At 47.1% G+C, this 20596-nt stretch overlaps 1 long non-coding RNA gene across 1 annotated transcript in view; it reads left to right on the top strand.

Moving 5' to 3' along the window:
- Positions 1-8785, top strand: part of LOC142776154 (uncharacterized) — a 32196-nt gene extending 23411 nt beyond the window's left edge. Inside the window, exon 3 of the long non-coding RNA XR_012887352.1 lies at positions 8510-8785. This is a non-coding gene — a long non-coding RNA (uncharacterized LOC142776154). The remainder of the gene's footprint in view (positions 1-8509) is intronic.
- Positions 8786-20596: the final 11811 nt, after the last annotated feature.

Below are 20596 nucleotides of genomic sequence, written 5' to 3'. Positions count from 1 at the left end.
GCGAAACTCGGCGCGCTTTGAATTTCTGCGAGCTTTGAATTTCTGATCAGCGGCGCCGCGCGCGCCACGCGAGCGAACAGCCGTCGCGCTGCGGAGAGCCGACGCTGCCGACTTATGTGTTGCTTTGTTTGCTTTCGAAAGTAGGTGAGGAAGAAGAAGAACGGAATGCGAGACGACAGTTTAGGGAGAGCAGGTACGCCGTTGGGGAAAAACGAAGGAGAAGGCAGGGAGAAAGGCGGGCCCTCGAGGGAAATAACAGCGACGGAACCGGAAGAGGCGGCACGCATGGTTTGAGAGCGCATACAGGCGCGCTAAAAACTATGCATAGACTCGGAGGCACAAAAATAAAAGTGGCGATAAAAAAAAAAGACAACCGTAGATATATCGACAAAGACCGCTGGCCTCGCGCTGGCTTATCGTGTGGGAATTCTGCGATTGATTTTATTTGTGAAAAAAAAAATGTGTGCGCATTCATTCGTGTAAATATATCTCGCAGCAGTCCTCTTCAACGGCTGCTGCAACCCGCATGTGCAGTCGGTCACAAAATAATATAGGTCTACCCAAGTGCACGAAAAAACTGAAACTGCTGTCTGCGCCATATATATATATATATATATATATATATATATATATATATATATATATATATATATATATATATATATATATATATATATATATATATATATATTAACTAGCCGTCTGTAGTGCATTCAGAGCTGTGCGCGCTCTCGAGAGCAGACAATTTCGCCATGCGCTCACCACTCGCGTATTCTAATATTTTGTGGCCGACTGTACATTTGCACTGATGTCAGCGGCTGCATGCTGTGCCACATCCGCCAAGGGAATACCGGCCCCCACGGAGCGCGTTTAAAGAAACGTGTAACCCGCTTTCAGTTACGTACAGCGTGATATCGAAGCGTGATCTATACAACCCAATGCCAGTCTGTGCTATTACACTTCGATTAAGACCTGCGCGAGAATGGAATCGAACGCCCGCAGGGCCACCAACTTACACTCGTGCCGTATTCGCACAGAGCGCGCAGTAAAGGAGGAGCGCGCTATGGGCGGTTTAAAACCATCCGATCGCAGCCACCGCGCAATGCGGACGAGGAGAGCATCATCCGTCTTGGAGGCAGACACGCGCAATTACAGCCGGTGGCAGAGCGAAAGTGAGAGGCCGCATTTAAAGGCCACCACGACGTCGATCTGCACTCCTCGAAGGCAATGCGAAGGAGCCTATACTTGTTTTGACTACTTTATGCGCTAAGGAAAGCAACTCAATCACGCGGCATGAGCTGGCGGGCGAACGTGTACACCTCTCAACTATAGTCACGCGCATACGGTCCTTTTACGGGACATAATTCAAACACACGACACGTAGCGAAGTTTTCACGTGGTACTAACAGCCAGGGAGGGGCGCGGGCAGGAATTTATTTCGGGAGGGAGGGGACCACATTCTTGATCTGAAGTGGAGGCAGTGCAGACAGACGTGGTAGAGTGTCATTGCGGTGCTCCTGTACGCTATGACAAAAAAAAGGGAAAAAAAAGTGGGGGGGGGGGGGGGGTGGCACAAGCCTAAGTGTGCCACACTATGGCTACGCCACCACCAACTGCTATGCGCTCTGCGCATCGAAAACGGTCACACGGCGACAGCCGAAGCATTGCAAAATAGGCGCGCCTTGGTATACGGTTAAAATTAGAGACCGCAATCGCGCGAGAATTTATGAAAGCATTCTTTTTTTGAATTTGTTAAAGCGGAATACGTTATCAAGCCGGCCCTGCATGCTCTGCATGTTTGCAAAGAGGCGCTGCTGATTCTGGCAACACTGCGTCGGAAAAAAAAAACGCACCCCCCTTTTCTTTTTTGGTAGTTTTTCCCAATGTTGTCAAGTATACGGAGGTGAACATGGGACGCGCAAGCAGCATACCACGCCATACTAAAAATACCTGAGCCGCTGAAACGACACCTTCACTCGAAAGTGACAGCTTTGCTCTCAGTGTTTTGTGTCTTTCAGTGCTTTAGTTTTTTCGTGCTGCTATATGCAACAATGCAGGAATGGGCTAGAAAGCAGAAGGTGTCATGCATCATGTATAGACACAAACATGTGTGATGAACACTGAGATGCGAGACTTGAGATGATATCGGCGGCGTAGAGCCCTATGAAGAAAGATGATAAACTGGCAATTCGGTACATCAAGCTGGACAGTCACTTTGCCGATTATTTCATCTGATTTACTGAAGTGTGATTTGAGTGAAGTGGGATCTGAATAAAGTGGGATCTGAATAAAGTGGAACCTGAATAAAGTGGAACCTGAATAAAGTGGAACCTGAATAAAGTGGAACCTGAATAAAGTGGAACCTGAATAAAGTCGAACCTGAATAAAGTCGAACCTGAATAAAGTCGAACCTGAATAAAGGGGGATTTGAATAAAGGGGGATTTGAATAAAGGGGGATTTGAATAAAGGGGAAGGAAGCGGTTGAGTCAAGTGGGATTAGTGGTGGCAATCGTGGGTCGTGGCACGTACCGTTTTCCGATCGCCGTGTACAGAAAAGCCTGGACTAAGAACAGCTACACTGATAATATTCATCCTTCGACTACCACCCGGAGTAACTTCAATACCCATAAACAACCTTAACGTGCACAGAAAAACAACCCCCCGAGGTATGCATCGCTTTCGCATTTCGTTGTGAAGTGTCGACCACCTCAAAGGTCAACATGTCAATATTATACAATCCATTGAAACTATGTTTTTTTTTCTAGTTCACGAGGGAAATGACCATTGTATGAGGCGGAATGATCTATAGTGTCGGTAAACAATACAATTATTTTTCTAACGATTTGTGAAAAGTCGGCGTCTACGACGTTTTGAGAAGTAATGAGGTGTTGGCCCTAGATTTGGACGACATTAGTTCCATAGCTACGTAGGCGAACTCAACGTTACTAGATCACTCATGATTTGACTTACTAGGCCTCATTCAGACTCAGGTCGAACCATCAGCCTGAGTTTGAGTGAGTCCAAGAGAGTCCAAAGCGCAAGATTTATATTTCTCGAGTGGGTCTCAGCGAGATTCGGGGTCTGTTTTTTTTTTATTCAATACTGTAGACATTATACAGGTCCAAGCAGGGTGAGGGAAAAGAAAAACAACAACAACAAAACAAAGCAAGCACAAACATAGTTAATACAATTTGCAATGATCCCACTGATTAAAAGCTACAGACTTTGGGCCGGAACGGGTCACATCGGATGACCGTCCTTGGCAGCGTGTGCGTGTAGATCATACGTGACTCCCCCGACCAGCGCCACGCAGACACAGTTTCTACCGACATGTGCATAGTACTGCATGTATAGGGACTCGAACTAGCAACCTCGTGACCAAGGCTGCTGAGTCAGTACAAAGTAGCAATACGTGTGTCGATCCTGAACGCGCGCTCCATTCTACCCAAGATGCATGGACGCCGTAACCATCGGCTGTTGAACAAATATTTAGTTATTTCGGTTGTCGCGAAGTGAATAAGGTCACAAAACTTCGAATGCACGAAGCAAACCATTTTCATGCGTATGGGTCTACCCTAGCGCTGTGCGTGCGTTTCGTTGTTAAATATACAACATGGCAAAGTTAACCCGGCCATTAGAGTGGCGCTGAAGCCCATCCATAACACTGTCCACACAATGGCGTCGCTGAAGTGCAAGGTCGCCTCATTACCCTACATACGCTTGTACACACAACACGGTGACCAACTACAGAGGCTCTCGCAGGATCGAGGGCCCCAGTTTTTTTCTCCAGCGTCTGTAAATATTCGCACGGCCCCAAAAGGGTCTCTCCCATAAGTCCGAGCCAAGGAGCGAGGAGGCAAGACGGAAAATTATAATAAACCAAACACAGAGGGCCACCAAGGGCAGCGCGCGGCATTTGGAAGCGAGGACGAGCAGCCATGCAAGGAAGAGGCCACCGCGCCAGACGGGGAAGTCTCCGGCGGAGGAAGGGAGGGCAAAAAAATGCATGAAAAAATGTAGCCACTGCGCGCTGGCTGGCTTCCGTGCGTTACGAGATGCGGTTGCCGAAAGCCGAAAAAAAAAAAGAAGAAAAACTAGTCAGCGCGACAGCGCCACTACAGTACACGTAAACAGAGCCGCGTAATGCGGCTGCGTTAAGAACGATCCGGGTTACGAAGGGCGGTATCATGCAGTTATGCGAGAGTTTCTCATTTACCTCCTCATAACTGTACAGCATCGTTTATTAGGCACTCTCGTGAAAGGACCGCTTCACTCGTACGCTTCTCTTGTCGCGCTCGTACATTTAAACTTGTCTGCCGTAATGCGGTATACACAATGGAAATGAGAACTGGGTGCACTTAAGCAGCAACCGCGCTGTTCTCCCGACTAATTCGCAACAACCCACTAGAATAGATGTTTATAGGTTGATGATTTCGCATACCACCAATTTGGAATCACATATAAAAGGTTACACTGAGGAGTCATGCGAATTTCGGTATACTCGCACAAAATTTGTAGAATACAACTTCATCTATGATCCACGCGAACACAAACCCGCAAAGCCAGTCGCACACATTTGTAGAATACAACTTCATCTACAATCCACACAAACACAAACTCGCAAGGCCAGTCATTCGATCTGGCCCGTTCAGGCCGCAAACATCCGGCCGACCGTAAAACAACGGAACAAACAAAACCCACAAAGCTGACAACCGACACAGGACGACAGCAGCAGACCTCGAAAACTCGCACATTCGATCGCCTGACGTTGCTCGCTCGGAGCCGCGGCGAGGAAACGGGGCGAAGCCGACACAGCATGCACTGCGCGTACAGAGAAGCCGCAGCCCTGCTCATCGGCCTCGCGAGGACGTCCTCCACAACTGAGCCACAGGTGCGTCGCTGACGCGGCACAAACGAGAAAGCTTCGCCGCGCGCAGCAACAAATCGAATCGCGTGGCGGACGGGAGGAGAACGACGCGCAGAAATGTGCGCGGTGCGAAACAATCTGCCCTGCGGTTAGCAGGGGGTGTACATGTATATACCCTATGCGCACGGCCATCGAAACATGGCACTTCCACAAGTTTCGCTCTTTTACTCAAAAAGCACAAGCCGAGAGGAACCGGACCGAAGGGGAAAGAAAGAAGCAGAGGGGTCAGGAGCTTGGGAAGTGCGCACCGCGTGAGCCAGGGGAGTACATTGGCGGTACGGTGTCGAAGCTCGCAATTCCGACATCGGAGGCACATAGACCGCCAAATGAGAGCGGCGGGCACACGCAGTTCCCGCGGTGTAATACGTGCTCGCCGCCCGGGCATGCCGTCGGAAGCTGGCAGCCAGCAGCCGCCACCAATTTTATCGAGTCCGAACGTGATCCGCGTGCTTCAGCGGAGCGCGCAGCAGCCGCCGAGGAAGGTGCGACGAGAGCTGCACCACGATAGAGGACGCCGATATAGACCCTATACCATGCGGCATGGCGAATGATGCGCACACAAGCACACGAAGAAGAAGAAGAAGACATGCCGCGAGAGAGAGTCGGTAGCGAACGCCCGCAGACATCGTCGTGAAAAGGGGGTAATTGAAAATGTAAACAGTATACTTAAAAAAAAAAAACGCGACACAGTTGAGAAAAGAGAGATTGTGGTTATATCAGAAGAAAAGAAAAGAAAGGTGCTGACCCGTAACTGTCTCTCCTTACGAGGACACCTCAACAGGTCAGCAGAGGGATGGGATATGGGGAATAAAAGATATAGAGAGAAGGAATAAAAAGAATAGAAGGAAAATAGATGGATAAGAAGCCGCCAGCCAACGAGAGGAAAAAAGAAGGAGATAGGAAAGTGGAGATCCGGTCGAAGCAGTCCAAGGGCGGGGTGCCACAATGCGAGAGCTGCACGGCATCAGGAGACCGCGGAGGGCGAACCAGTCGGCGGGAGCTACGCTGAAGTCGGAGATCGCGAGGGCACAACCGTCCAGCTTGAAATCCTCCGAGCGAATCCAGTTGAGAAAAATCAACACACAGTGTCCTGGGATCACATGTATCCATAGTCCATAAGTAAAAAAGGATATATAGGTTGTCGACAGTTGGTGCGTCGTGTCATCACATTTCAAAAACGTTTATGCAGCCGCGAAAAAAACACAGAACTTATGCGGAACGCGTTGTGACTTGCGCATTTTTTTGTAATACAACATTATAAGTACGTGAGTAAGCGATGTGCAACGAGAAAATTAGACGACGCAAGCAACCAAGAAGAAAATATAGAGGCGAAAGGAAAGAACCTCTTCCTTTCGCGTATTCTGCTTGGTTGTTTCCATCGTCCAATTTTCTTGTAGCATGCACCGATTAGCCGAAAAGTTTTGCTGAACCGATGTGCACTCACCGTCCGAAGTTGCGCGACCATAAGTCCGAGAAATTCTACAGTTTTCCAGTAATCTATGACTATTACGGTATACGTTAGCGCGTTCAAGAACAGGCTTAACTAAACATAAATGGCAAGGTTCTCTGCCTAATCGCCGGGAATGTTGAGCTACCGTATACTTGTATTGTTTCAGGTTATTTCTACTTAAGGTCAACCTCTTTGATTGCACCGATTGTAAATTGACTAAAGTTTCTGAACAGCTCGTCTCAGCCGCAGACAGTGACGTGCAACCGACTGACGCACGCCGAACAACAGGAAAAAGGCTGCCTCGTAGAAGCTACATTACACTTCGTCTCATCTATAATGAGTCGGGGGTTGTTTAGACACACCCACGATTCAACAGCTAATGAAGCATTCAAACAAAATCCGCGTGACACGCACATACGCCCATTGCACACGCACTCGCTCATCGTTTAGGCGACACGGGCAAGCGAGCCAGATCAGCCGCTCTACTTCGAATGTGCACGTCGCTTGACGTTTCAACCTGCGAGCCATATTACAGTCTTTGTCGGAAGTGCACAGACCGCAAGGCGAGTAGAGAACAAAAGCGTTGAACACCACTGACAACTAGAGACACGCGCACACGTCAAAACAGTTATCCACAGCATTAACGTTGCTATTGATGAGGTGCGGCGGTGTCAAATCTAGTAGTGGACACACTGGTCTTCCCACTTTCGAAGACGAGAGCACACCGCTGAGGGCTCTTGAAAGTTTCAGAAGCCCAAGAGCGTAATTCAAAAGGGTAATTTTAGTTCAACTTGAGCTTTACGTTGATAGTTGGGCCTCCGGCTTTTCGCAATTTTCTTGACCCCCTCCATTATATATAGTGGGCGGCCATCGGAACAAATGCGCTGTCTGCCCGGAACAAAAGAGGCGAAATAAACACTCCCACCCCCTTCCCTATACATGCACGAAATATAGTGCAGGTCACTTAATATTCGAAAAGTAACGACTCTTGTCTATATATAGAAATATAGAAAAGTAACGACTCTTGTCTTGCTTGGCTTTACTGTCTGTTGGATTAATTTGTTTTGTATCTAACAAAGAAACGAGCCTCTCGAACAATTGCCCTTCATCCATTCGCAGGACGGATGAAGGCGAAACTCGTAAGCCACCGATTCCTACACAGCTGCATGTAATGCAATGACAAAGCCGAGCATGGGTCTTACTGACGATTCTTCTCCCGTTTTCCGCTGACGCTGGACGTTTACGAGCAGAAAACTGACCAGCCCAAACGCGTGACCTACTGAATGTTTACATCGCGAGATAGAGGGGGAGAAGAAGAGAGGGGGAGGGGGAGTATCACGCAGCTGGCACGCTTTGCTTTTCCGGTGAGTGAGCAAATATTGTTGCGAAAACGGAAGTTGTTACCTTCAGACCTAGTGCACTTTCGGCGGATATTGCACCGACGCGTGAAACTGTTTAGACTTACGAGTATGCGCGCAAACGCTCACTACTGCTCAGCGCAAGAACCCCGCGTTTATGGGCTATATATCGTCACATGCTTATACGGTAAACGGCTGACTGCAGTTTTCCAACGCAACCTCCACTTCCCTGCCCTATAATTCTCTCGAACTATATCTTCAATTAAAGAAACTACAACAAAAACAAGGTAGCTTTAAAATCCAAAGACGAAGTTTGGCAATGTTGAGTTTGAATCTAGCTGTTCGGTGCACGATTCCCTATAACAGTGAAAATGTGTCTCGAGATTTCATTGATATTTGAAGCTGCGAAGAAACAATACCTGAACGCAAAGGAACGTAATATGAACTCGCGATCACAAAATGTTCAGTCACCATAGCTTTTCCCGTCAAATGAAGGTCGAGAAGTATTATATATATATATATATATATATATATATATATATATATATATATATATATATATATATATATGAGCATTCTCAGAAGCACGACCAGTTAAAAATTTGGCAGACAGCTTATAGAGCTGAACGCGCGTAGCCACGGTAATAGTGTATAGTTAAAAGGACATGTATCTGGACATACGAGCTGGATGTCCCACAGCCACCAAAACGAAAGGCAGCAGCGCACTAGGCGCTTCCAGCAAAATGCTAAGCCCCTTCTGCTTTATCGTTCAGGTGTCGGCTGCGTGGATCTATACCTACAACCGATGCTGAACATCTGCGTGGATTACAGTGGCAGCGTCAACGTTTCACCGAACACACGTATCTTCACTCTATGTGAAGTCACTCTGCCGAATGCACTGGAATCTGCGCATGCTCTTTGCTGGATAACATCTCATCACGTGGACAAGCCTGCTGCTATAAGAAGACCAACACCACAAGCAGCGACCAGTGTGCATGGCAGCAGCGCACTAGGCGCTTCCAGCAAAATGCTAAGCCCCTTCTGCTTTATCGTTCAGGTCAGTAGATACTTGCCTACCCATTGCTTCAGAAGCGATAACCGCTTTTTGCTGCTGCTGCCACGCCCACCGATTATTCAAAAACTTGTTATAGATATTTACACATTTAAAGTTAGCCTTTTGTCATGTGGTGACGTTGAACCTAACCATGGCCCGACAGAAAAGGAACTGTTGATGCAGTTACTTTCAAGTCAATCTAACATTTTAGCTAAACAGGGTCAAATTGAAACCGACATTATCAAATTAAACGACCGTATTGGAAATTTGGAACATCAACTAGCCCCATTATTTTCACTTAAAAATGAGGTAGACGAAATGAAAAAAAAAACAGTAGCTAAACTTAAAGAAGCTGCAGGTCTTGCAGCGCAAAGAAATGAACTTGAAAATAGGAGCAGGAGAAATAATCTAGTTATATATGGAATCGAAGAGGCCGTCTCTGAAACTACTGAAAGTCTAACAACTACTATCAAAGAAAACTTGTTCTTACAAAAACTTGGAATTACAGTAAATGGCATAAAGCGATGCCACAGACTGGGTAAAAAAAAAAAAAACCGCTAGAAATCGTCCTGTGATAATAAGGTTGTTGGACTATCGCGAGAAAACGTCCATACTTAAAGCATGTTTCAAGCTAAAGGAATCTCCTGTTTCGGTCACTGAGGACTTTTCTGCCGGTATTAGAGAAACCAGGAAGAAATTGTGGCAAACGGCAACGCATGGAAAAGCAAATGCTTCAAAAGTAAAGCTGGTATATGATAAGCTGTATGTAGACGACATTTTGTATGGTTAGGATGAAACCAACAATAAAAGGTATAAAATTTCAAAGCGTAACAAATGACACCAGAAAGCAAGTACCCGTAATCTATCTATCCTTAATGTAAATTGCCGTAGCATCGTTAATAAACCTGTCCTGCTTGAAGCCCTGTTTCTTACTCATGAACCAGACATTGCTGTGCTTACAGAGACTTGGTTAAACGATGAGGTATCCGACAGCGAATTTGTTCCGAAAAACTACGTCTGCTTTCGTAAAGACCGGGACAGGAGAGGTGGCGGGGTTGCTATATTATTTAGAGCATATTTACAACTCGTTAGAATGCCTAATATTCCAGGTGTTGAAAGCATTTTTTGCACTACATATATAAATAAAATGCGATACATTCTCGGAGCTATTTATAGGCCTCCCCCTACATGTGCTCTTATATAAAACCAAATGACAGGTTAATTCTCGCGGGTGATTTCAATTTTTCCGAGTATAAATTGGAATACTTTTTCCACACAGTCTTCAGATCTAAGTGACATTAAAATACATGATTTTTAATTATGATTTGCTACAGATTGTATCTCAACCTACTAGAATTCAAAGTGCAATTTCAATCCTAGATCTCTTCTTTGTTAGCAGTACTGTAAAAAATCATGTATTGTGTGATGTTGTACCAGGAATATCTGATCATGAAGCTGTCATATTAACCTTAACTGATGCTTCGTATGTTGATTCCACGGTCAAGCGCCAGTACCCGAACTTTTCTCGCGCTGATGATGAGTCAATCCTCGATTTTCTGGACCTCTCCTTCAATGCTTTCTCAGAAAACACCAGCAATATAAACGATCTATGGCTAACTTTCAAAGACATTGTTCAGGAATGTATAACACGCTATGTACCACTAATAACTAAAAAATCAGCTGGTAAAAATGCTTGGATCACTCGACAAACTCTACAGCTACAACGAGAACTTAGGAGACTAAAAAAGCAAAAGGCCAGAAATTCGGTTTGTCCTCTACTTGACGAAGCCATTTCTACATTAGCAACAAAACTAAAACTACAAATGCAGGAGGACAAGGCAAGGTACTATGGTATATCACTTCCTTCCTTTATTAAGACGTCTATTAAACCGAGTTCATGTAACACTACTTCATTTTCTCTTAACGGAAAAGTCATAAGTGATGACACAGCGGCGTCCAATGCCTTCAATAATCATTTTAAATCTGTATTTACAAGAGATAATAATTTCCTTCCAGTGCTTAGTATGTCTTTTCCACCTATGCCGGATGTAAAAATTTCCGAGCAGGGCATTTTTAACCTTCTGCTTAATATAGATGTTAAAAAATCTCCTGGCCCGGACGATATCCCAAACGCCTTCTTAAAAAGATATGCAGAGTGGTGTGCAAAGTATTTGCTCATATTATTTAAAAATTCTCCGAGTGACGGCGCATTGCCGCAGGACTGGAAAACCGCCAGAATCAAACCACTGTTTAAATCTGGTGATAAATCGAACATTGCAAATTATCGGCCTATTTCGTTGACATCTACTTCATGCAAAATCTTCGAGCACATAATTTATAAGCACATAGTAGATTTCCTTGAAAAGCATGAAGTCCTAACAGATGCACAACACGGCTTCAAACGTGGGTATTCTACTAACACACATTTACTTGGAACTACACATGACTTCGCGGAGGCTATAAACAAAGGAAAACAAACAGACGCTATTTATATGGATTTTAGTAAGGCATTTGATAAAGTGTCTCATAATAAATTACTTCACAAGTTGGGCCTTATTGTAACAAATCATACGATATTAGCATGGATTAAAGCTTACTTGACAAACCGGTATCAATACGTTTCCCTAAATAGCACCTGCTCCAACCGAGTTGAAGTTGCTTCTGGCGTACCTCAGGGGTCCGTGCTTGGGCCTCTGTTATTTTTAATTTTTATAAATGACATCACCACCAACATTAATGTGAAGATTAAACTCTATGCAGACGACTGCGTGATTTATGAAACAGTCAATTCAATTCAGGACCAGCTTAGGTTAAATGAAAACTTCCAAAAAATCATTTCATGGTGCGAACAGTGGCAGATGACTATTAATTACAACAAAACGGTCTTTATGCGAATAACCCACAAAAAGAAGCCACTTTTATTTCACTACGGAGCTAACGGAATAGGCCTCTCGGAGGTTGCTGAATATAAAATACCTGGGTTTATGGTTCACAAATAATCTATCATGGTCAAAACATATAGATGTCATCACAAATAAAGCGTTACGTAAATTATTATTCTTGCGACGATCCTTAAAATTAGCAACTCCTTCTGTACGCTTCCTTGCATACCAGTCAATTATATGTCCCATACTTGAATATGCCGTGCCAATTTTGGACCCTTACACCAAAACAAACATCAGCAAATTAGAAAGAATACAGAAAAAAGTAGTGTGTTATATTTATAATTCTTATGGTCGTTCGTCAGTTACTGAGGTCATCAAACGAAGTGGGCTCCCCACAGTTACGAAGAGAAATGAAATTTGTCGACTGAAACTTTTGTACCAAATAGTTAAAGGACATTACAACACAGATACCTCCCACATTATCACTTTTTCTGAGGGTTATGCTACCAGGCAAAGACACTCTTTAACGATAGCTCCTTTATTTCCACGAAATAATTGCTTTAAATACTCTTTCTTCTGTAGAACTATTGCTGATTGGAACAACCTAACTGATAACATTGTAACACAAGAATCACTTTCAATGTTTGAAAAATGCTTAGAGTAGTTCTTTAGTACCATTGATTATATCTTTTGTTGCATTTGTTCCTTCTTGTGTGTCACTTGTAAAATTCGATTATCAGTTAAACGGAATCTTTTTTTCCAGCGATGTATCCTCTGTATATTCTATATACCCTACTTGGCATTTCACCAATTACTTCGAATTTTGTTTCACATCCCTATTTGTGTTGCTTTAACTGTATGCATTATATTGTCCGCGTTATGCATTTTCTGCGTGTATATTATTTTGCCCTTTCAGAATACTCTGTACTTCTGTCGCGCACCTGCTATAGTCTCTGTTCGAGACTGCAGTATCAATATAAAAAAAAAAAGAAAATCACTTTCCGCGCCACACAGTCGGGGCATCCGCCATTTCATTCTCGAATTATCTGCTCATCGCAGCGCTCCCCCTCGTATACGTTATGCGAGACAAAGCGAATGAACACACACACACACACACACACACACACACACACACACACACACACACACACACACACACACACACACACACACACACACACACACACACACACACACACACACACACACACACACACCGAACCGAGCGCAATCTCGTCCTCATCAAATTCCGCATTCCGAGGGCAAAACGGACACACCAGAGACACGCACACACGCGCACTATAGGAGAGATTGGTGCACACGAATGGCGTGAATGGCGAAGTATAGAGGAGGGGGTGGGGAGGAAACAAGAGGGACTTGGCGGACCTGCAGCTATAGCCGTCCGAAATAAGCCCACTGTTTCCACGCCGGCGGGAAGGCGGGCACGAGCGCGACTCCTCGCCTCGCCCGGTCGATCATCCGTAAAAATAGCCTCCGCGTGCTGCCGCTGTAGCCGTTATCAGATCGCGCTTATGGACTATCGCCGTCTCTTATTATTATTTTACGTACGTATATTCTCCCCGAGGCCATAGGGAGGTCCGCGGGATCAGAACGAGTGCCCCGGTCTCTGCGGATTGAGCCGGCAGTCCGCATAACAAAGGCCGAGGACGAGGCATGCCTCGGGGACGGTTGAGTGCAGCATTTGACCAAGTCCAGAGCAGCGTCCCCGAATGCAATCAGGAACGCTGCGTAATGTCTCACTCGGCGCCCAACAGTGGGGTGTATAATAATGAAGCACACGTGGCTATTGAGTCCCAATACCATCGACTCTCTGTACGATACATCCATATATATGTTGCTTCCTCGGCAATCGGAGACTTATGCCCCCATATTTTACCGAAACGTACTCGCGTATACGTACATGTACGCCGTTACTTGCGCAGTGGTCTCAGCATCCCCACCAAACGAGCACAGAAATATACGTACACAAGAACTGAGCGAACAATGTGCAGCTGTATACGGAAGCCGGGAGAGATACGTAGAATTTGAGAAAGACCGTGGACGCGCTGCAGAATAACTCAGCACGGGAAGATGGGAGGAGCGCACAATTTCGGTTATGTACTCGAATAGGCGATATATGTTTCATTCGTTCGAGCGAATTCAAACGCTGTTCTTACACCGATGCGTATAGACAGAGTAACGAGGTGGGAGATGCTGCAGCGATTGCCTCGGTGCACAAATGCACTGTCGGCAATTTGCCGACCAGGCCTCTTTCGCGTTCGTGTTGCAACAGTGCTCTCGTCAATTACGGGGCGGGCCGAATTCTATGCGGGAACGAGGCGATAATCGAATGAGCCGCCGCCGCAAACGACAAGCTATATGGAAGTGAACGATGCCGGTTTTGTTGTTGAAACGTTCACTCTTCACTGATTCGGAGTGGCTCGCCGTAAGATATAGAAGATAAGAAAGAGGAAGGCTCATTATAGGTTGCTACTTTGTGCGGATGTCGGGGCAAATGATGACAGGTAGCCCGCGTGAGCAGCTCTGAATGAATCGGTAGAAAGTGAGAGTCACTGATTCATTGTTATTGATAGATACAGTCATGTTCATGGTGACTGACAGATATATACTTAGACTGAAAGAGAACGTAGGCAGGTGAAGGTGACTGATTAAATGAGTCAGGTTATGTGTTTAAACTTTACGAATGGGTTTGAGTGCCGCCATACTGGGTAGCTAAACTTTTTGTTTTGTATATTTAACAACTAAACGAACAGTGTTAGGGTAGACGCTAACGCATGAAATTGGTTGGATTGGTGAATAGAATATTCCATGGCCTTATTAATTTACGTCCCGATGCACACAAAAAAAGAAAACATCGGTTTAACAGTCCAAAATGGCGGCGTTCAGATGTCTCCCGGAAAACAGTCTATACCGTCTAAAAGGACACCGAGATACACCACCCGAAGCAGCAGCTGTCGAATATTTCCACCAACCGGTGTTATTGAATTGCACCCTATCACAGTGCAACAGCCCAACGAACTGAATCCAGGTGTTCGCCGAAACGGACGTCATATTCATTGAGCCGCAGTGGCAGATGAAGAAGGTAGACGGCACGTGTCCGCAGAAAATATACGTGACCAAAGCGCCATATATGTGCGGTTGAAAACACAAGGAAGTTGACCCGTACGTTTTCGGCGGAAAGACGACGGGGAGATGCCTATGCGCCGGAAAACGGAGTGAAGCGGAAAGAGAAACGACGCCTTCTCCCACTTCCGATTTGAGGAGATAAATGCAGCCTCTTCAAGGACGCGGCATTGTGTGAGGCCACAGCGTTTTTGTAGGGGAAGTGTAGACGCAAGTTTACCACATCGGTTGAACAGTGCATATATAACACGGAGGCAAATGAGGAAGGGTGCATGTGATTCGTAAGCCTTCATAATTAAGGAAAAATACATTCTGAATGGAATTTGTATAGACAGCACACGCTACCATCTTGAGGCCTTCAGTGGGAACGTGGGATTATTGGCGAGAAAACAAACACCGGCATTCGCAAGTAAAAGCGAGTCTATGGTCGCTTGACAGAAGCATCCACAAGGTCGTTATAAATCAGACGGTCGAATGTTATGGCAGGGGTCGAATGGGCATTGGCAGGGGGTTTGGGGTGCAAAAACCCCACCCCCCAAAAGGAAGCCAGCACTGGCTTTGAAGCCGCGTTAGGGCTACCCTCACCCTGATTGATATGTAGGGTTTAACGTCCCAAAACCACCATATGATTATGAGAGACGCCGTAGTGGAGGGCTCCGGAAATTTCGACCACCTGGGGTTTTTTAAGGTGCACCCAAAGCTGAGCACACACGCCTACAACACTTCCGCCTCCATCAGAAATGCAGCCGCCGCTGCCGGGATTCGATCCCGCGACCTGCGGGTCAGCAGCCGAGTACCTTAGCCACTAGACCACCGCGGCTACCCTCACCCTCCCGTGCAGCGATGCAACGCGGGTTCGCCCCTCGAAAGACCAACGCTACCGACACACGTGAATCCGTGTATTCGATCGCCTATGCGTCACCGCAGTCATGTTGATTTCGTAGGCGCACACACACACACACACACACACACACACACACACACACACACACACACACACACACACACACACACACACACACACACACACACACACACACACACCTGCTGTAATGCCTAGATTTGTTTTTGTACATTTAGTTAAAGTACCCTACGCGTATGCTTGAGAACACATGTATAGCAGTTCTTTCCTGATTAAAGGTTACCGGCGGCATCAAACAGAGATCAAAATGTAAGATTTCGGAGTAATCAGGTAGGGAAATAAAGCTGCGAAACTGATGCGACGGTGAACCCGAAGCCAGATTTCAGCGTGGCCGGAAACAGTTCGAAAACAATACAACGAGAACAAACTGCGATCACAGATATGGCTGTCGGGTTGGTACAAAGAAAGTGCTGCCCATGTGGCCGACTTGCCAAACATCGCTTTTTCAACGTGAGCAGGGAGGTGATGCTGACGCAGACAAGAGCATACGCCGTCGCCAATTCAATCCTATATACTCCAAAACCCAAGCTCGCAGCCAGCAAAAGTAAGTAAAGAAAAACGGTAAAATAGGTTTGAACGGACCACGTGCGTATCGAGGGGCTATTTTTCCGGCAACGCCCAAGAAAAGAAAGTTAACGGTTCAAGCGAGTCGAGCGTGGACGGTCAACTGGCCGCCTCGCAAGACAAGCAATCGACGGTCGGCGGAACACACACGGGTCGCGTTCGTTGATCGTGCTCGCGCCGTAAAACGGCAAGGACACGCTATATACTCCCCTGCAATCTTTGCCTCACCGGCTCTGTATACCGCTCCGAGTCGAATTATACGACTCAAGTGTGCCAACCGGTAGGGGGCCAGGTATAGAAGGACAGAACGCGTCAACGAGTTCGAGCAGAGAAAAAAAAAACGGGAGCGAACGCAACGCGCGCATGCGCACACTGACCGCAACGGGTTTTCGACGAAGAGGGGAAAAAAGAAAAAAAAAGTCGCATACTTTCACGCAGCGCGACAAACACCGTTTCCTGCGACGAGATTCCTTCGCTGCGGAGCGCGTCCGAGCGAAGCTGGTGAAATGTATGCGATATAGTCTGCGCGGCCTTCGGCGACGCAATTCGCGCGCACCACCCTGCACACACCCCCGTGTGCATACGTAACAGACGAGGGCAGCCTTGCGCCCGGGTTATCGAACGGCTTCTTGGCTATATAGTAGTACTATATAGTAGTATACTATATAGTAGTATAGTAGTATGCTGCTACTATACTACTATAGTAGTATAATACTATTATGCTACTGCTATGTAGTAGTATAGTATATAGTATATATATAGTATAGTATATAGTAGTACTGCTGGGTTGGCTGTCGCGCGACTCGGCTCTCGCGCTGTGCGCGAAGCGATATGCTGCGCGCCGCGATTCTTGTCGCTGCGTGTGCGTCATTGGTGGTAGCCACAGCGTCACACACAAAAACGCCGGCAAAAAAAAAAGCACGCAGACGGCACGTGGCCGCCTTCAAATGCAGAGACTTGCGCATGGGGAGAGAGAGAGAGAGGGAAAGAAAGGAGAAAGAAAAATAACGTAAGGAGGACGTCTTGTCACCTATTCTAATTTCGTGGCAACGGCGTCCCTGCCGGACGTGCCGCATAAGAATCACGAGGTCCCCCGCATTCAGAAGGTCCCTTTACACAGGCACAAACACACAGAGGAAAAAGTCAAGGAGGCTGCTCAGAGGGAAAAATAAAATAAAAAAAAACGCAAGAGAATCAGCAAAATAATAGCAACAAAAAAGCAGAAAAGCCCCCGCGCATACGTCAAGCCGCGCTGCTCGGAATATTCGGCACTGCAATCGCGTCCTCTCCGTGTGAACGCATATACACGCACGCGCGCATTTGCGCATAAACAAGACGGCCGATCGAAAAACGAGGGCCCGGAGTTTGGAGCGAATCATTCCACGAGAGCTCGGAATGTCGGAAGAAACGTAGAACAACCGAGTGCAGAAGACGACGAAGGGCGATAAATGCGTGCACCGTCGCATTTGTAAGTCCTGCCGGAGTATTGAGGCGAAGCGAGCAACAGCGGCCGAGAGCCACGACCAAATTCCCAGAATGGTTGAAAGGTCAGCCCTATACAGAGCGACAGTGTCTTGGATTTACCGTAGTTGACGAATATGCGGTAACCGTGTGTGTATACCTTTAAATTACAAAGGTCTGACGTAACTATTTCCGGCTAAGACTGAGACTTCTGTTTACAAAGCGGAGCACAAGAATTTCAAAGGTTTATGCCAGTCACGTATATTATTGTAATCTGCCCTTTCACTTCACACAAGCCATCTCACTATCAAAGAGGAACGCTTAGCCGCATGAGGTAAATCTTTCAGCCCGCCACATCGCAGCAACGGCTACAGAATCAATTGCAATATATCCTAATACGAAAAGAGGTATCAGTGCGAAAACTCACCAATGCTTTCGCTTCGGACGTAAACTTCGTAAGCCACTCTGTCGCGGGATTCTATCAAACGACTCTGAGAGGAAGAAAATTGCACACAGGGAGGCAGGCAGGCGGTGGCGATTGGCCGCTCCCGGGTTAACGCTCGGCATCGCGCGGTGTAAACATACCGCGACGCTTCGTCAGAACAACGGCGGAAGCGTTCGGAACTTATCGCCGTTTCCAAGCTACGTCACAAAACAGCGGACGACGCTGCCGGGTGTGAGCCATCGTTCTCAGACGTTTACAATGGGTCCTTTCAATTTTCAATAAACAACCGACGCCGAGCAAAGAAACAAACAAAAAATCGATACAAGGCGCACTCAATGAAGCAGCTGCTAATATACGGCAGCTCACTGCTCCCAAAGTAAACGGAGCGGATGAAAAACAAACAATGCTATGGCGAGCGAATGAGACTGCTTTATGGACGCTTTCACAGAAGGCGGCTCACTGTCTTACGGATGGAGAAGGAAGAGAAAAGCGAGGGCGTTGATGCGAAGGGAACTGTTGATCGCCTCTTCGTCGTAATCGTCCCTCCGGGGTTTTGACACAAAACAGGATGCAGCTCCAAGGGAGGCCCAGGAGAAGCGAGAGCAGGCGGAGGCCTATACCATGAATAGGAGGCGCTTGTATAGGTGGGCGTATGCGTGACGCGTACAACGCGATCAACCACGCAGAAGCCACGCGCAAATAAGGTAGTACGTATCGTCCTAGCGAGCACAACGCGGCCAGTTGGAAAGGGGGGGGGGGGAGAGGGGCATAGGTGCAGGACAACGGACAAGAAACCCAAACGAGACGCGGCATGCGGCCGCGCGCGCAACCGTGCTACACACGAGCGCAGCATGCAGTATCGGCAGCAGTGGCCATCCAGAGAAAGTACGCAGCGGAGAAGGCGCCTGCAAGTGACGCCCGTGCGGAAAAGCCTGCCACTGCGCTGCTCGCGTTTATGAGTGGAGCAGCCAGCACGCACGCAAGAGAGAGAGAGATAGCTCATTGTCTCGGCCGCGAACAATGGCGGCCCTGTACATGCACCGCTTCTGGAGCACTGGCACGTGCTCGCCCACTTCTGCCCCGCTTGTACAGGAGTAAGTATGGTACATACGCGTAGGCACTTGCGCTACAACGGTATAGGTCGGACGAACGCCGGCACAATGACGCGTGCTCCTCCATGCACACCCGGGCCCGTCGTTGTGGCGCTTATCGCGCGATATATTTTTTGGTCAACGAAGATAAACTCGAGGAGCCCTGCTTGTGTATACTGGATATACGGAGCGAGGCACCGACTGATACGAACGCGAAAGTGCGACTGCATTGATCGATATGCGAGGTTTAACGTCTCAAAACCACTATGCGATTACAAAGGACGCCGTAGTGAAGGACTACGAAAATTTCGACCACCTACGGTTCTTTGACGTGCACCCAAACATGAGCACACGGGCTAAAGTGCGACTGCAGCGTTGTCGATGATGGCGCCGATTTCCCATGCACTGCAGGGGCTATATAATCGAGCGAGTTCGCAAGAAAAACAAAAAAATAAACGCGATGACATACACGCGATACTCCACTTGGTACACGAGTTGAGGCCAACGTGCAAATATGCAGAGGCGCGCGACGGTAAATGTGTAGAAAGAGTACTATCAGCGTCAAACGAAACCCGAACAGCGGCAAGCCTTCGAGATGGTATACAGTGCGTGCCGTATGCAGCTATCACCGCGGACAGACGCGCGTATATGCGCAGAGCTGCCGAACAGTATGCGCGCGCCTATCAACGCGTAATAACTGGACGGCGCGCATCACACTGTCGCGAAAGCTTGCCGCTGTTCGGGTTTCGTTTGACGCTGATAGTACAATATATGCCCGCAATACTGGTCGCCATCTCACACGCCGATTTCATCGTTAACAGAATACATTGCAGTTGTAAGTATACGTTGTAAACATTAAGACGCCCTCGATCATACGCCTAAGGACCCTGTCGTAAACGGCCATATATTGATTGATTGATATGTGGGGTTTAACGTCCCAAAACCACTATATGATTATGAGAGACGCCGTAGTGGAGGGCTCCGGAAATATCGACCACCTGGGGTTCTTTAACGTGCACGCGAATCTGAGCACACGGGCCTACAACATTTCCGCCTCCATCGGAAATGCAGCCGCCGCAGCTGGGATTCGAACCCGCGCCCTGCGGGTCAGCAGCCGAGTACCTTAGCCACTAGACCACCGCGGCGGGGCAAACGGCCATATAGCCTTATGTTTACGCTTCGTAGGCTGAGACAGTTTTTACGGATGCAGGTAGGCTAGAAAACCAACTGCCCTATACTAAAGCTAACGTTAATTTTTCCTCTTTTTTTTATATGGACATGCCCTTCGCGGACA

This window comes from Rhipicephalus microplus, chromosome 2 (assembly GCF_043290135.1).
Source record: "Rhipicephalus microplus isolate Deutch F79 chromosome 2, USDA_Rmic, whole genome shotgun sequence".
Classification (NCBI taxonomy): Eukaryota; Metazoa; Arthropoda; class Arachnida; order Ixodida; family Ixodidae; genus Rhipicephalus; species Rhipicephalus microplus.
The sequence above is the reverse complement of the archived record's forward strand: the minus strand, read 5'-3'. Positions and strand labels throughout refer to the sequence as shown.